This window comes from Pseudorca crassidens, chromosome 4, assembly GCF_039906515.1.
Source record: "Pseudorca crassidens isolate mPseCra1 chromosome 4, mPseCra1.hap1, whole genome shotgun sequence".
Lineage (NCBI taxonomy): Eukaryota > Metazoa > Chordata > Mammalia > Artiodactyla > Delphinidae > Pseudorca > Pseudorca crassidens.
The window spans coordinates 105,956,150-105,970,520 of record NC_090299.1 but is presented as its reverse complement, the minus strand read 5'-3'; positions in this window follow the sequence as shown (position 1 = coordinate 105,970,520).

Here is a 14,371-nt window from a genome sequence, read left to right as displayed (position 1 = left end):
TAATTCTCTCAATCTAAGGTAAATCCCCAGGTCTTGGGCTTCAGGCATCAGGTTAAGCTGACTGACATTCTGGCAAAACTATCTATCCTCATTTTTTAAAAAAGACAACATTGAGTCTCTGCAACACTTAAATATTTGGTTTAAGAAACATAGTTTTTCCTGAGGTAATAGTATTGGAGGGATATGTTTATTTTCTAACTTAGTGGGTACTGGCTGGTGCTGTGACATACTTATGTGTCCAATTAACTTTTTGGACTCTATAATAAGGGAAGTGCATCAAAGTCTTGGCATTGCACTTATGTAGCCCCTAGGCAACCACTCCCTTCTTGTAAGAGACAGCGCACACTGCCGCTGATTAAAAGACCCCCAACTTCACCCTGGCAACATGAACCCTTTTGGAGCAGAGTAAGAGACTTTGGTGGAAAAATTTTGGATCTGAATTTTATTGAACTTTTAACATACATAGGCAAGCGTATTTGGTTCCATTGAATTTTAATCCTTTTGGACATAAAATTGCAGAGATTTAATCTTTGAACTTCTAATTTTTCTCTGAAATTACCAAATAGAAGAGAGTTTATATCTAATTGTGGATCATCTTTTTTTTTTAATGTCTTTATTGGAGTATAATTGCTTTACAATGTTGTGTTAATTTCTGCTGTATAACAAAGTGAATCAGCTATATGTATACATATATCCCCATTTCCCCTCCTTCTTGAGCCTCCCTCCCACCCTCCCTATCCCACCTCTTTAAGTGGTCACAAAGCACTGAGCTGATTAATTGTGGATCATCTTTATGTAGGCCTGTTATTATAGAGTGTCTTAAATTGTTTACTTTTTTTTTTTTTTTTGGCCTCGCCGAGTGGCATGTGGGATGTGGGATCTTACTTCCTTGACTAGGGATTGAACCCACGCCCCTTGCAGTAGAAGTGCAGAGTCTTAACCACCGGATGGCCAGGGAAGTCCTTTAAATTATTTACTTTTACTGAAGAATCTCTGATGTGCTCTTTTGGACAACGTGGCTTATCACAGTTGGGCAGGAGAAATAGGTTGGCAACCTTGGCACAGTGACCTTGGAGTTGCTTTAAATATTTTAGGGTTTTCTGGCAGCAAAGTCTAAACCTCCCAAGAATATACTCCCCAAAGAAGTGACTGGTATTGGAGGAGTTGCCTCAAGAAGACAACAGCAGGATTAGTCTAATAAATTGCTTTCTTCTACTCTGTGAGGGATAGCAAAACCCATAGTTAATCATAGACTTAATGGTTAAGCCCAGTGGATTAAAAGATCAAAAAGCTGGTAAATGTTTGAAGAAGCGGGTAGAAGTGCTTCTTAAATGCTGATGTCTCCTTCCAGGTCGAAGGAGTTAAGTAAGTGTAATACTAATGGTCTCTCTTCAATCCTTTGCTCAGAGCACATCTAAGGAGGAGAAACTAACTTATTTAAACATTTGGGAAGAATAAATTGTGCACACTTGGTGTTCAGCTCCTTCATTTCTCTCCTGAGCAGTCAGTGACATCCTGGTTCTACATGCCATAAGTCTTAGCCCAGGCTGTTCCCATAAGAGAATGTCCTATCTTTTCTAGGCTTGCCTATGACTGGGTGGGAAAAGTTGTCCAATTTGGGGGTTCAGAATTACTGGCTAACTTACTTGTTAGGCACATGCCCCAACTTAGCCTTTGTCAGTAGTAAAGTTGATATTTGATCTATTGTCAGTCTTTCACTTTTGTCTTATTTTTCAGTTTGCTTGGAACCAGAGCAGAGAGATGTTATTGTTGAACTCCCTTGTAAATACCTACTTACCACTCTCTGATATATTCTTTCTTTCTTTCTTTAATGTCCCTCTACCCTGGAATACAAGTTCCAGGGTAGGAACGTGTTTAAGTATCTGCCATATCCACAGTGCCCAGGGTTAACACGAGGTACGTGCTCAATAAATATTTATTGATGAGGACATTGATTATTATGCCATAATGAACTAGGGTGATGACCTCAGGGATGATCGAGGTTTTTCTGAATTAAATTTCTCCATGTATTTTGTGGATTATTGATTTCCTGTCTCTGCTCTTTCTTAGGAGTACTATAAAGATACATTCTTTTGCTTGCTCTCTACCATCTTCTTACTTTCTAAACTTCTATGTAGTTAGGGCAAAAAATTTTAAAATAATAGCCTAAGAGTCTTTCTTTAGTAAAGTACATGGACCTTGTATATGAATTGAGGCTGTTCTGTAGTATTTCTCTTTCTGGTGTTTAGCTGTTTCAATAACTTCAATTTGCTGGATACATGATATCTGGATAAGTGAGTAGTTACATTTTATTATTATGAAATTGAGAATAGTGCATATACGTTTTGAAGTTGACAAGAAGGAGATTCTGTTTTGCTTCCATCAAGGCCATCAAGCAGTCATATTATCACATTTACATATTTGGCTTCAGTTCGTGTTGAGTTTTGTCTTTCAAATGTCCTCTTAAAACCCTCTTTATTCATAGGACTCATTTCTTCCTTTGTTTTCTGGATTTAGGCATGTATAAATTTGGGCACTCTCATGTTTATTCTCAGGCACTTTCATCTCTTTAGTTTCCTTTATTCCTATGTGGCCAGCCCTTAGTAATGTTAGGGTTTTGAATTAGGAATGATTATGAGGCAAACCACAGGCTTAAACTTAATTTTGTGTATGTGTGTGTATGGGTTTCAGTTCAAGTTCGGTTAAGTAAAAAGGTTTGCATTGCCTTTTTATTGTTGTTATTGTCCCTCATGTATTAAAATTCCATTTGGAACCTCAGGAAAGGGGTGGCTTTGTTAGAATTCCGGTACTCCTGCATTTCAATGGTCATAATACCAACTTAATATCATTAAAACTTCACAGCAAACTCAATTAGAACTGTTTCTGTTAAAAGCAACAGAAACCAATTTGAGGTAGGCAGCCATTGAGATAGATGGTCCCGCTGACCCCCACCTCCTGGCACTTACACCCTTCTCTGGTCTCTTCCTCTTAAGAGCAGGCTAGACCGAGTGACTTGCTCGTAATGAGTAGAATGACAAAAGTAATGGGAATCACTTCTGAGATTAGGTTATAAAAGACTGTGACTTCCATCTGACACTTTCCTACTCTCGCCTGCTCACTCTGATGAAGCCAGTTGCCATGCTAAGAGCTGTTCTGTGGAGAGGCTCACATAACAAGGAACTGAAGCAGCCTCTGGCTGACAGCCAATGAGGAACAGAGGCCTTCAGTCCAAGAGCCTGCAAGAAACTAAATCTTGCCAATAACCACTAATTGCGCATGGAAGTGGATTCTACCCCAGTTGAATTTTGAAATGACATTAGCACTGCTGATACCTTCATTGCAGCTTCTTGACATACCCCTACCTGGAGGACCTAAATAAGCCATGCTTGGACTCCTGAACCATAGAAACTATGAGCTAAGAAATGTGTGCTGTCTTAAGCTACTAAGTTTTGAGGAAATCTATCACTCAGCAATAGATAACATACACATTCTAAATCTATCATGAAAGATTATATTTAATAATTTAGTAACTTACATCTTCAATTGTAGTTAAAAGCAAAGAAAAGGAAATCATCTGACTTGTAAAAGCATTTGTTACTCAATCATTAGAATAACTTACTTTCTCAGTTTCTGGGAATCATATCCAAAATGGCTTTACCAAGACTTAACAGATAATTACAGGTAATATGTGCTTCTTTTAAACTTAGATGCTCCTTGTTTAATTCAATATACTAAAAAAGTGGGAAATTTGGAATGGTGATTTTTTAATCTTTGCCAACCTAACATTTTTGATATATTTTAATCTTTTAATATTGCTTTAAATATATTTTTCTCAAAAATTTTGAAGTTGCAAATTTAGCTCATTCAACTTATAGAACATATTGGCCAAAAACCTAATTTCCAAAGTTATCTTTGTGTTCAAATTAATTAAGCAAATAGGATTTACGTTCTGTTGGAAAAAGCCTGACTTTATTTTAAAATTTTAAACATGATAACACACATTTTAAGAATATTATATAAACCACTGAGAAATAAATTGTGGTACACATCTTGTAATATTCAATTGAAGAACCAACTAGAGAGTGTTGGGTTTATTTTTGCCTTCAACAGCAGACAGCCTCTGATGGAAGAAGGAGAAGAAAGTGTGTGTTTGCCAGGTGTTTACCTGGGAAAATCAGTCTTGGGAAGAATTACTCAGTCGGGTAATAGAGAATATTAAGCTTCCTTCCTTATCACCAGTGTCACAATATATGACTTTCATAATGAAGCTCAAGTCTCATTTCTGTCTTTGGGGAAAATAAAGGTGTGTGAAAAATAATGTTACTAATCTTATTAATAAAATAATTTATTAGCGCTATTCTATGGAGAAAAATATCCTCCATAGAATAGAAAGACGTTCTCCAAAGAACACATATAATAACATTTTTTTCACCTTAGGTTGGAATTAGGTGGGATGCTCAAGGTGAAGATGCGTCATGTAAGTCTTAACACTTTGTAGGTACCAGTTTTGTTTTGTTTTTAATGTGTTGATTTAAAGGCCATTAGTCTGTGTTCTGCAGGTGAAGGTGATGACAGCAAGTGGTTAGGATATCTAGAGATCAAGGGTTTTGAGCACAGCTTTGAAGTTGCTGAGGATATTTCAACTTTCATTATATATATATATGTTTATGTTTATGTTTATATATAAACATAAAAATATATGTATAAATATATATAAACATTATCTATCTATCCATCTATCTATCTATCGGTCTATATGATGTCAGGAGCCTAGAATTTCCTTTTCTAGAAAGAACAAAATATCAGCCCTTAAGGCAATGTGGGGGACTTCACCACTGGTGGTCCAGTGGTGAAGAATCTGCCTCATAATGCAGGGGACGCAGGTTCCATCTCTGGTCAGTGAACTAAGATCCCACGTGGCATGAGGCAAATAAGCCTGCGTGCCACAACTACTGAGCTTGTGCACCTCAACTAGAGAGCTTGCGTGCCAAAACTACAAAGCCCACGTGCCCTGGAGCCTGCGTGCCACAACAAGAGAGAGAAAACCCACATGCCACAACTAGAGAGAAGCCTGCGCGCTGCAACAAAAAGATCCTGCATGCTTCAACGAAGACCCTGCGTGCCGCAACTAAGACCCGATGCAGCCAAAAATAAGTAAAATAAATAAATAAAAATAAATAAATCTTAAAAAAAAAGACAACGTGGAAGGGAAAGCTGGCTGACTGCTATAAGGGACTGCTTAACTTTGGAATGGGCTACTAAGCGAGACTGTGAAATCCCATCCTCTGGCTGCCTACAGAAGTAGTGTTTTCTCATCTGTCTGGTGTGTTAAGACAAAGATGGGATATGGTTGCAGGAGAATGGAGATGACCTCTCAAGGTCCATCCAGTCCTAAAAGTGACTAATTTTTGCAAAGGAATGCATAGTGTCGGGTAATAGGGAAATAAAACCGTCTATCTAGAAGGCATGTTACGAATTAGAATTTGTAATTCTTGGGAATTTTCTCAAGAACTGATCAGTAACATATTTTTTTGTAATCTTAATTTTAAAATGATGGTGCCTAATGAGAACCTACTGTATAACAGGGAACTCTACTCAATGCTCTGTGGTGACCTAAATTAGAAGGAAATCCAAAAAAAGAGGGGATATATGTATATGCATAGATGATTCACTTTGCTGTACAGTATAAACTAACACAATATTGTAAAGCAACTATACTCCAATAAAAATAAAATAAAATGATGGTGCCTACTTTTACACGTTGCACATTCTGTATTTGTATATGATTTGTGTAATGCATGCTTTTGTAAGTAGTATATACACAGATCCCTTTTCTCTACTAGCTCGTGTGCTCTTCTAGGCAGGTACCACCATATCTTCTTGATCTTCATATGCCTAGAACCTGGCACAGTGCTGAAACTTAGCAGGGGCTAGATGAACTTTTGATGGACCAAACTACCCTGATTCTGCCCCTGTAACACACTGTACCTTTCCTTGTAGCATTTATTTCACTCATGTTGGGGCATTGTCATTTCTATTTACTTTACCTTCAACATTAAGTTTTGCTCTTTTGCTTTTCTTTGTTTTAGAGAAACAGTGTATTTTAGTGGCAAAGTCGCATACTCTGCCAGACTAAAAATCTGTTCAGGTAACCTGCTGTGTAACCATATGCAATGCCTTAATCTCTCTATGCCTCAGTGTCTTCGTCTGTAAAACGAGTGTATTGACAATATCCATTTCATAGGGTTTCTTTTTCTTCTTCCAGTTTTATTGTGATATAATTTACATAGAGCACTGTATAAGATTATGGTGTACATTATAATAATTTGACTTACATATGTCATGAAATGATTCCTACAATAAGTTCAGTAAGCATCAATCATATCATATAGATATAACATTAAAGAAATCGAAAAAATTTGTTTTCCTAGTAATGAGAACTCTTAGGATTTACTCTCTTAACAATTTTTGTATATAACATAGAGCAGTGTTAATTATAGTTATCATGTTGTACATTACATCCATAGTACTTACTTACCTTGTAACTGGAAGTTTGTATCTTTTGACTGCCTTCATCCAGTGCCCCCTCCCCTTAATCCTCACCTCTGGTAACCACCAACCTGATCTCTTTTTTCTGTGAGTTTTTGCTTGCTTGTTTGTTTTTGTAGTATAACTGACCTATAACACTGTTAGTTCCTGTTATACAATGTAGTGATTCAATATTTCTATACGTTTCAAAATGATCCTCATGATAAGTCTAGTTGTCATCTGTCACACTACAAGGATATTACATTATTATTGACTATATTCCCACATGGTACACTTCACACCTGTGACTCATTTATTCTGTAACTGAATCATAGGATTTTGTGGAGGACTAAATGCGATGCAGTATGTAATGTGTTTAGCACAATACCTGCAGATGGTATCAACAAATGATACCTAATTTTACCTTACTGTGTAGACTCATAAGCATCTAATTCTCTGTGGGTGAGAGACATGCAATCCAGGTTGAGTTGAAGTAAGTCAGGATTTGGGGGAGAAATGGTCAAAGGCTGTAGTGGGTGGAGATTGTAAGAGATGATTAGTAAGTTAATATTTGACTTAGTCAATATATTTTAATTAAATATATTTTAATTATTATCATCATAGTTATTATTTTTTTAAAAGATGCTCTTACCTAAATCCTCATCAATCCTCTCTACATTCTACAAGTTATGTGCAACCTTACTTTAATGCCATGTGTTTCCATGTGAGTTTTATGAAGTTAGTACCATATGCTTTCACAGGGAACCCATTCTCAAAGGCTGTCATGGGATGCAAGGATTTCATTTCAGAGAAGCATAATTGCTGTAACATGTGGGATACATTTATGATGCTATGTAAATAAAAAGTGCTAGTGTATATGTTCTCATGGCTGCACTCTGGGAACCGCTTTAAAACAGTTTTTGTTTCTAAGTTAGAAATAGTTCACGTAGAAGAACTGCTACTATTCATTCATTAATCTTCAAAAGTTAAACAGTGACAGCTCTATATGTCTCATTGCATTTTATTGTCCCAATAAGCATTAAAAACAAAAACTAGGATGGTAGGTGAGATGATTTATACCATGGGAATGTTATCAATAATGAGCTACTCAGAGTGGCCTATTTGCTCTCAGATCTGTTTCCTAACTCCCCTCCACCCACTCTGTTTTTTTAAAAAATAAATTTATTTATTTTTGGCGGTGTTGGGTCTGTGTTGCTGTGTGCAGGCTTCTCACTGCAGTGGCTTCTCTTGTTGTGGAGCACATGCTCTAGGCGTGCAGGCTTCAGTAGTTGTGGCACACTGGCTCAGTAGTTGTGGCTCACGGGCTGTAGAGCACAGGCTCAGTAGTTGTGGCACACGGGCTTAGTTGCTCCGTGGCATGTGGGATCCTTCCAGACCAGTGATCGAACCCATGTCCCCTGCATTGGCAGGTGGATTCTCAACCACTGTGCCACCAGGGAAGCCCTTTTGTATCCTCTTAAAAATGCTTTCTGGCTAGGTTTGGCTAATGAAAGATCTTGGTGGGAGATCAGGGGACAAGACGCCCTTCATTTGCTTGGGTTGGGAAGAGTCCTCTTTGGCACTGGCTGTGTGTCTCATCAGGGTTATAGCTTTTGCGGGACTGGCCCTCTATCATTGTTCCTACTAACCCTGATAGTCCAGCTCTTGCTGCACAGCTTGGTTTTTGGGATTGGCCCCCTCGTCTCCTCCTCTTGTTCTGAATCTTTTTTTTCTTTTTTTTTTGCGGTGCGCGGGCCTCTCACCGTTGTGGCCTCTTCCGTTGCAGAGCACAGGCTCCGGACGCGCAGGCTCAGCGGCCATGGCTCATGGGCCCAGCTGCTCCGCGGCATGTGGGATCTTCCCGGACCGGGGCACAAACCCGTGTCCCCTGCATCGGCAGGCGGATTCTCAACCATTGGGCTACCAGGAAAGCCCTCCTCCTCATTTAGTCAGTTCAGACCTAAATGTGGTTAAAGATTTTGTTACTAATTTCTGGGTTGCCTCAAGGACCCACCTTCAGTTTCTCAGCTCTTTCAGACACCTTTCAAGTCTTTCTGTTGCATTATCTGACATGGACCTTGGTGCTTACAGTAGGCTATTTAGGGATTTTAGCAATTTGGATAGATAAACAGAGACCTTTGAGTTTTTATCTATATGTAGCAGATCTATTAACATATATAGTAGATGTCATAGTCCATTTGAGCTACTCTAACAAAATACCACAGCTTGGGTGGTTTATAAACAGCAGAAATTTATTTCTCACAGTTTTGGAATCTGGGAAGTCTGAGATCAGGATGCCTGCATAGTCATGTTCTGGTCAGGGCATTTTTCTTGTTTCTAGGTAACAGCTTCTCACTGTGTCCTCATGTGGTGGAAGGGGCTAGGGAGCTCTGTGGCGTCTCTTTTATATGAATACTAATCCCATTCATGAGGGTTCCACCTTCATGACCCCAGCACTTCCCAAAGGTCCCACATCCTAATACCATTGTGCATTAGGATTTCAACATATGAATTTTGGGGGTACACAAACATTTATACCATAGCGGTAGGCAATGCAGAGGTTTCTGGAATCTTGTTCGTTTGATTGCAGGGAGTAAAACTTTGTTTCTTAATCCCTTCTAAGGACTTGAATGCTTTAGACAAAGATTTATTAGTCTGTAGCTCTTCTCTTATCAAAATTCCTGTATTATTTCTCTGTAGCTGAAATTTGCATGACCATTTTTTTTTTTTTAGTTGATAAGCAGAAAGACAGAGGAAGGAGAACGTGGAGGCTCTGTACATCCCTCTTGCCAGCTCAGAAAGTTTACCTTAACCTCAGGTGCTTCTGTGTTGATATTTAACTTTCATGGAACAAAGAGTAGCTCTTTTCATAAAGGGATAGGAAGTGTTGATGGATTGGTTGGTGCTGGTGGGTATAATACATTCTAGAGAGGAGGCTCATCGTAGGTATGAAAGACCTTTCTCCTCCTGCTCTGATCTTCTCTTTCAGGGCGGAATATTAAAAGTGTTGATTTATACCAGGGGAATGTTATCAGTAATGAACTGCTCATAGTATTCTGGATATATGTACTAGTCTTAAGCAAAGAAAGTGCCAGAAGCAGTGTTCAAGAATGCTAGGTTATTACTTGGTCAAATAATTTCCTTATTTACTATTACTTGGTTAATGTAATACCAGGGATTGAATTGAGAGCATTTGCTGCTTTCAGGCTCGCAAGAGGGAGGAGATATGGGGATATATGTATATGTATAGATGATTCACTTTGTTATAAAGCAGAAACTAACACACCATTGTAAAGCAATTATACTCCAATAAAGATGTTAAAAAAATTAAAAAAAGGTTTTTTATTAAAAATTTTTTGTTGTTGAAATTTATTTTTTTCCTTCCAGTTTTATTGAGATATAATTGATCTTCAGCACTGTTTAAGGTGTACAGAATAATAATTTGACTTACATACATCATGAAATGATTACCGCAATAAGTTTAGTGAACATCCATTATCTCATATAAATACAAAATAAAAGAAAAAGAAAAAATATTTTTTCCTTGTGACGAGAACTCAGGATTACTCTCTTAATAACTTTCATATGTCACATACAGCAGTGTTAATTATGTTAATCATCTTGTGCCTTACATCCGTAGTACTTATTTGTCTTATAACTGGGAGTTTGTACCTTTTGACCACCTTCATACAATCCACTCCCTGCCTGCCCTCCCTGCCCTGCACCCACCTCTGGTAATCACAAATCTATGTCTTTTTCTAGGAGTTTGTTTGTTTCTTTTTGAAGTATAAGACTATGTTAGTTCCTGGTGCACAATGTAGTGATTCGATATTTCTGTGCATTTCAAAATGATCACCATAAGTCTAGTTACCATCTGTCCCCATATAAAGATAGTACATTCTTATTGACTATGTTGCCCATGCTGTACATTTCATCTCTGTGACTCGTTTGTTTTGTAACTGGAAGTTTGTACCTCTTAATCTCCCTCACCTATTTCACTTATCCCCCACCCCCTTTGGCAACTACCTGTTGTTCTCTGTGTCTATGGCTGTTTCTGTTTTGTTATGTTGGTTCATTCCAGGCTCTACTTTTGATTGCTTCTAATTCCTTTAGGCTCCTTTGGAAAAACACAATGTCAGATAACTAGGCAATGGTGATTTCAACCAGAAGAGAATTAATTTATTTCATTTAATAGTATCATTCTTGTTAGAATAGGATGCTATTTGGAGGTAAATGGCGAGAGACACAGCATTTCTTAATTCCCTAGATGCCTAAGATTCATAGCTCAGCACATAATTTCTTGTGGTAAAGAGAAACTCACAACAACTACTACAACAACCAAATTCTATGTTTCAATGAGAGACTATTCCTGCCAACAACTTCATGACCCTCACATAACTTAAATTTATGGTTAGAGACAATTTTTTTAAAGGAAAAAATAAATTGGCACTAAATTCTGTCATTGGTCCCATGTTTTTTGGACATATTCTGTAAACATTCTTATAAAGATTATTTGGAAAAGGTCATCACAACTTGATATATGTATATATTTTTTACTAGTTTCATTGCCAGAATAAATTAGTTCAGGGTCAATAATTATCTTTCAAATCTCTTCTTTTTTTTAAAAAACATTTGAGAATCTTATCTGAGGAAGTCATCCAGAAGACTAGTGATGTTTGTACTAAATTAAAGGCTTAGAAGCTAAAGTTCAGCTCAATAAACATTTGCTTATTATCTACTTTGTGCTATGAGTAAGGATATGAATAAGGCAAGTCCTTAGGACAGTAGGTTCTCAAATTTTATCGGAATCATCTGAAGAGCTTGCTTAACCTCTCCCACCGGCAAATTTTCTGATTCAGCAGCTCTGAGGTGGGAACCCAAAATTTAAACAGTTCTCAAGTGATGCTGATACTGTTGGTCTATGGATCACAAAAAGAACATAAAAATGTATGATTAAAGTGTGATTTATGTGCTAAAGAATTCGGAAGGATACACAAAGTGGGATTAATTAGAGAATAATTAAACCCATTGTAGGATGGAGGTAGTGATCAGGAAAAGCTTCAGCAAAGGATGACACTTGAGCAGGATTTGGTAGCATGAATGAGAATTCAAAGAGAAACAATAGGCACTAGAGTGAGAATTTCTGTTAAGTACCAACATAATAGAAATGTACAGAGGTAGGTCAGAACATAAGTTATTCATTCATTTAACACATTCTAGTAATATCCATTACATCCTGAGAATAAAACGGTAAAAAATAGTGTGCTTGCAGAAACACTCATTGGTATATCATTTGGCTAGAGCATGAGTACCAGAGTGCCATGACAGGAAATGGGCCTGGAAAAATAGTTGAAGACCATTAGGGATTCATGGATAACATGCACCATGCTAAGGAGTTTGGATTTCACCCTCTCGGTAGTAGGGAGTATTAGGGGGAAGATCACTCTGGCAACAGTGTAGGGAATGGATTGGAGGGAGACAGAACAAGATTGGAGTAAAAGAGACCAGTAAGAAGGCTATTGGGATAATCTGGTTAAGAGATGATGAAAAATCCAGCAAAGTTTTATTTCAGTTATGAATCATGTGACATTTAAACATAAATTTGTGCATTTTCCCCTCCATAAGCCCACCACCAGTCACCCTCTCCCATTAGCGTGTTAATTGTTTAGAGCCTACGTGATTAGTTTTTTATCAAATGTGGTATACACATGGGCTCAGTCAAGTATGCATGAAAGTATATTCTTGTGTAACCACCTCAGCAAGTAACAGGGAATAATTTAGACAATTGGGAAAATGAAATTGGGTATTTTTTGAATATCTGAAAAACCATCTTTAAATTGTTATTTCTTGTTACGTTCTTGGCTCTAAGTTTAGCCAGTGGCTCTATTGCTGTTCCAAATTTAAACTGTCTTCAGATATTATGGACTAGCTTAGAGCATTGGTAAAATTCTATGTAGAGTACAGAACACAGAGCTTGTTTTTCCGTCTGCTAACTTCAAGGAATATCCAATGAAGGTGATGAGAATCACACAGGAGAACTTCCTCATACCCACATTCTTTTAGGCCAGTTCATGTCTTTCGTTATATATTTAATTCTTGCCGTGCCAAAATGACCCATTTGTTGAAAATGTAACTTCAATATTTGTGGTAAGCAGAATTTCTAATATGGCCTTCCAAAGATGTCCTGCGCTAATCCCTGGAACCTGTGAGTTTGAGTTGTCTCTGCCACAATTATATTATTCAGCACAGTTGACCTTAAAATAGGGAGGTTTTCTTTCTGGACCTAATCTAATCACATGAGCCCTTAAAAGCAGAGAGTTTTCTCCAGCTGATAGCAGAAGGGAACGTCAGGGAGATTTGAGGTATAAATATTCAAGGACCGGAGGCTGGTTTGAGGACTAAGGGAATCAGGTGAAAAGGAACATGGGTGGCCTCGAGAGCCATGAGTTGTCCCCTGTTGACAGCCATTTAAAAAAAAGGGGGCCTCAGACCTACAACTGCAAAGAACTGAATTCTATCAGCAACCTGATTTAGCTTTGTTATAGACTAAATAGTGTGCCATAAAATTATATGCTGAAGCCCTAACAGCCAGTACCTCAGAATGTGACTGTATTTAGAGATAGGGTGATTAAAGAAGTAATTTAATTAGAATGAGAGGTCATTAGGGTGGGCCCTAATCTGATACAGTAAGAAAAGGAAATTAGGACACAAACATGCACAGAAGGAAGACAAATTGAAGACAAAGATGGCTATCTGCAAGCCAAAGAGAGAAGCCTCAGAAGAAATCACGGCTCCTGGCAGCAAATCTTGACTTCTGGCTTCCAGAACTGTGAGAAAATAAATTTCCATTGTTTAAAGACACTTAGTCTTTATTATTGCAGCCCTAATAAACTTGGAAATGGATTTTTTTCCCTAGCCAGGCTGACACCATGATTTTGGTTTTGGGATACTATAAGCAGAGATCCTAGGGGAGCCCATCTGAACGTCTGACTTATGGAACTGTGAGATAATACATGGATATTTTAAACCACTGAATTTGTGGTAAACTGTTACACAGCAATAGAAAACTAATGTAATATCCTAAATTATTCATGAATACGTCATTTAAATATTTTTATTTTTTTAAGTCTTGAAAATGTCAATAAAAGTATTTACTTCAAGTGGAAACTTAGCTGGTTTTAGATTAATGGACTTTATCAAATTCAAAATTATGTTGACATTTTTCTCTTTGGTGAGAACAAAGGGGATATATCATGCAACCTTTGTTGCTATAAACCAAGCTTGTTCAGGCTTCTTATGGAAGGTGGTGATGAACCTGAATCCAGGTTGAATTGAAATAAGTCAGGATTTGAGGGAGAAAGAGTCAATGGCTATGGTTGGTAGAGATTTGTACTACATGATTGCTAAACTAATATTTAACACTTCATAATTCAACATATTTTAATTACTCTTATCATCTAATTATTACTTTTTAAAAATGGAACTCAGAAAAATCACAAACTGCTGGATAAATTTAAAACATGTAATTGATACCCTGGAGTGAACATCTTTCCCAGGGCCCATGAACCCTAGGAATAGTTCAGTAAAGTCATACAATGAAATGTATCACCAGTGACCTATAGCTTTCTGAGAATTTCCTTCCGTAATGTATCACAGCCATGAGGGCTAAATTGGTCCCTCCTAAGTGATTGACCGACCACACCAAGTTAAAGATAAATTTGTAGTTTTAGAAATGAAAATCAACAATCAAGGCATACTTTTATTTCCAGCATAAATCACCACTGCAGAGAAGATAAATGAGGTCAAGTACAGAGTTTGTAGGACTGTGGGGAATATTTGAGTG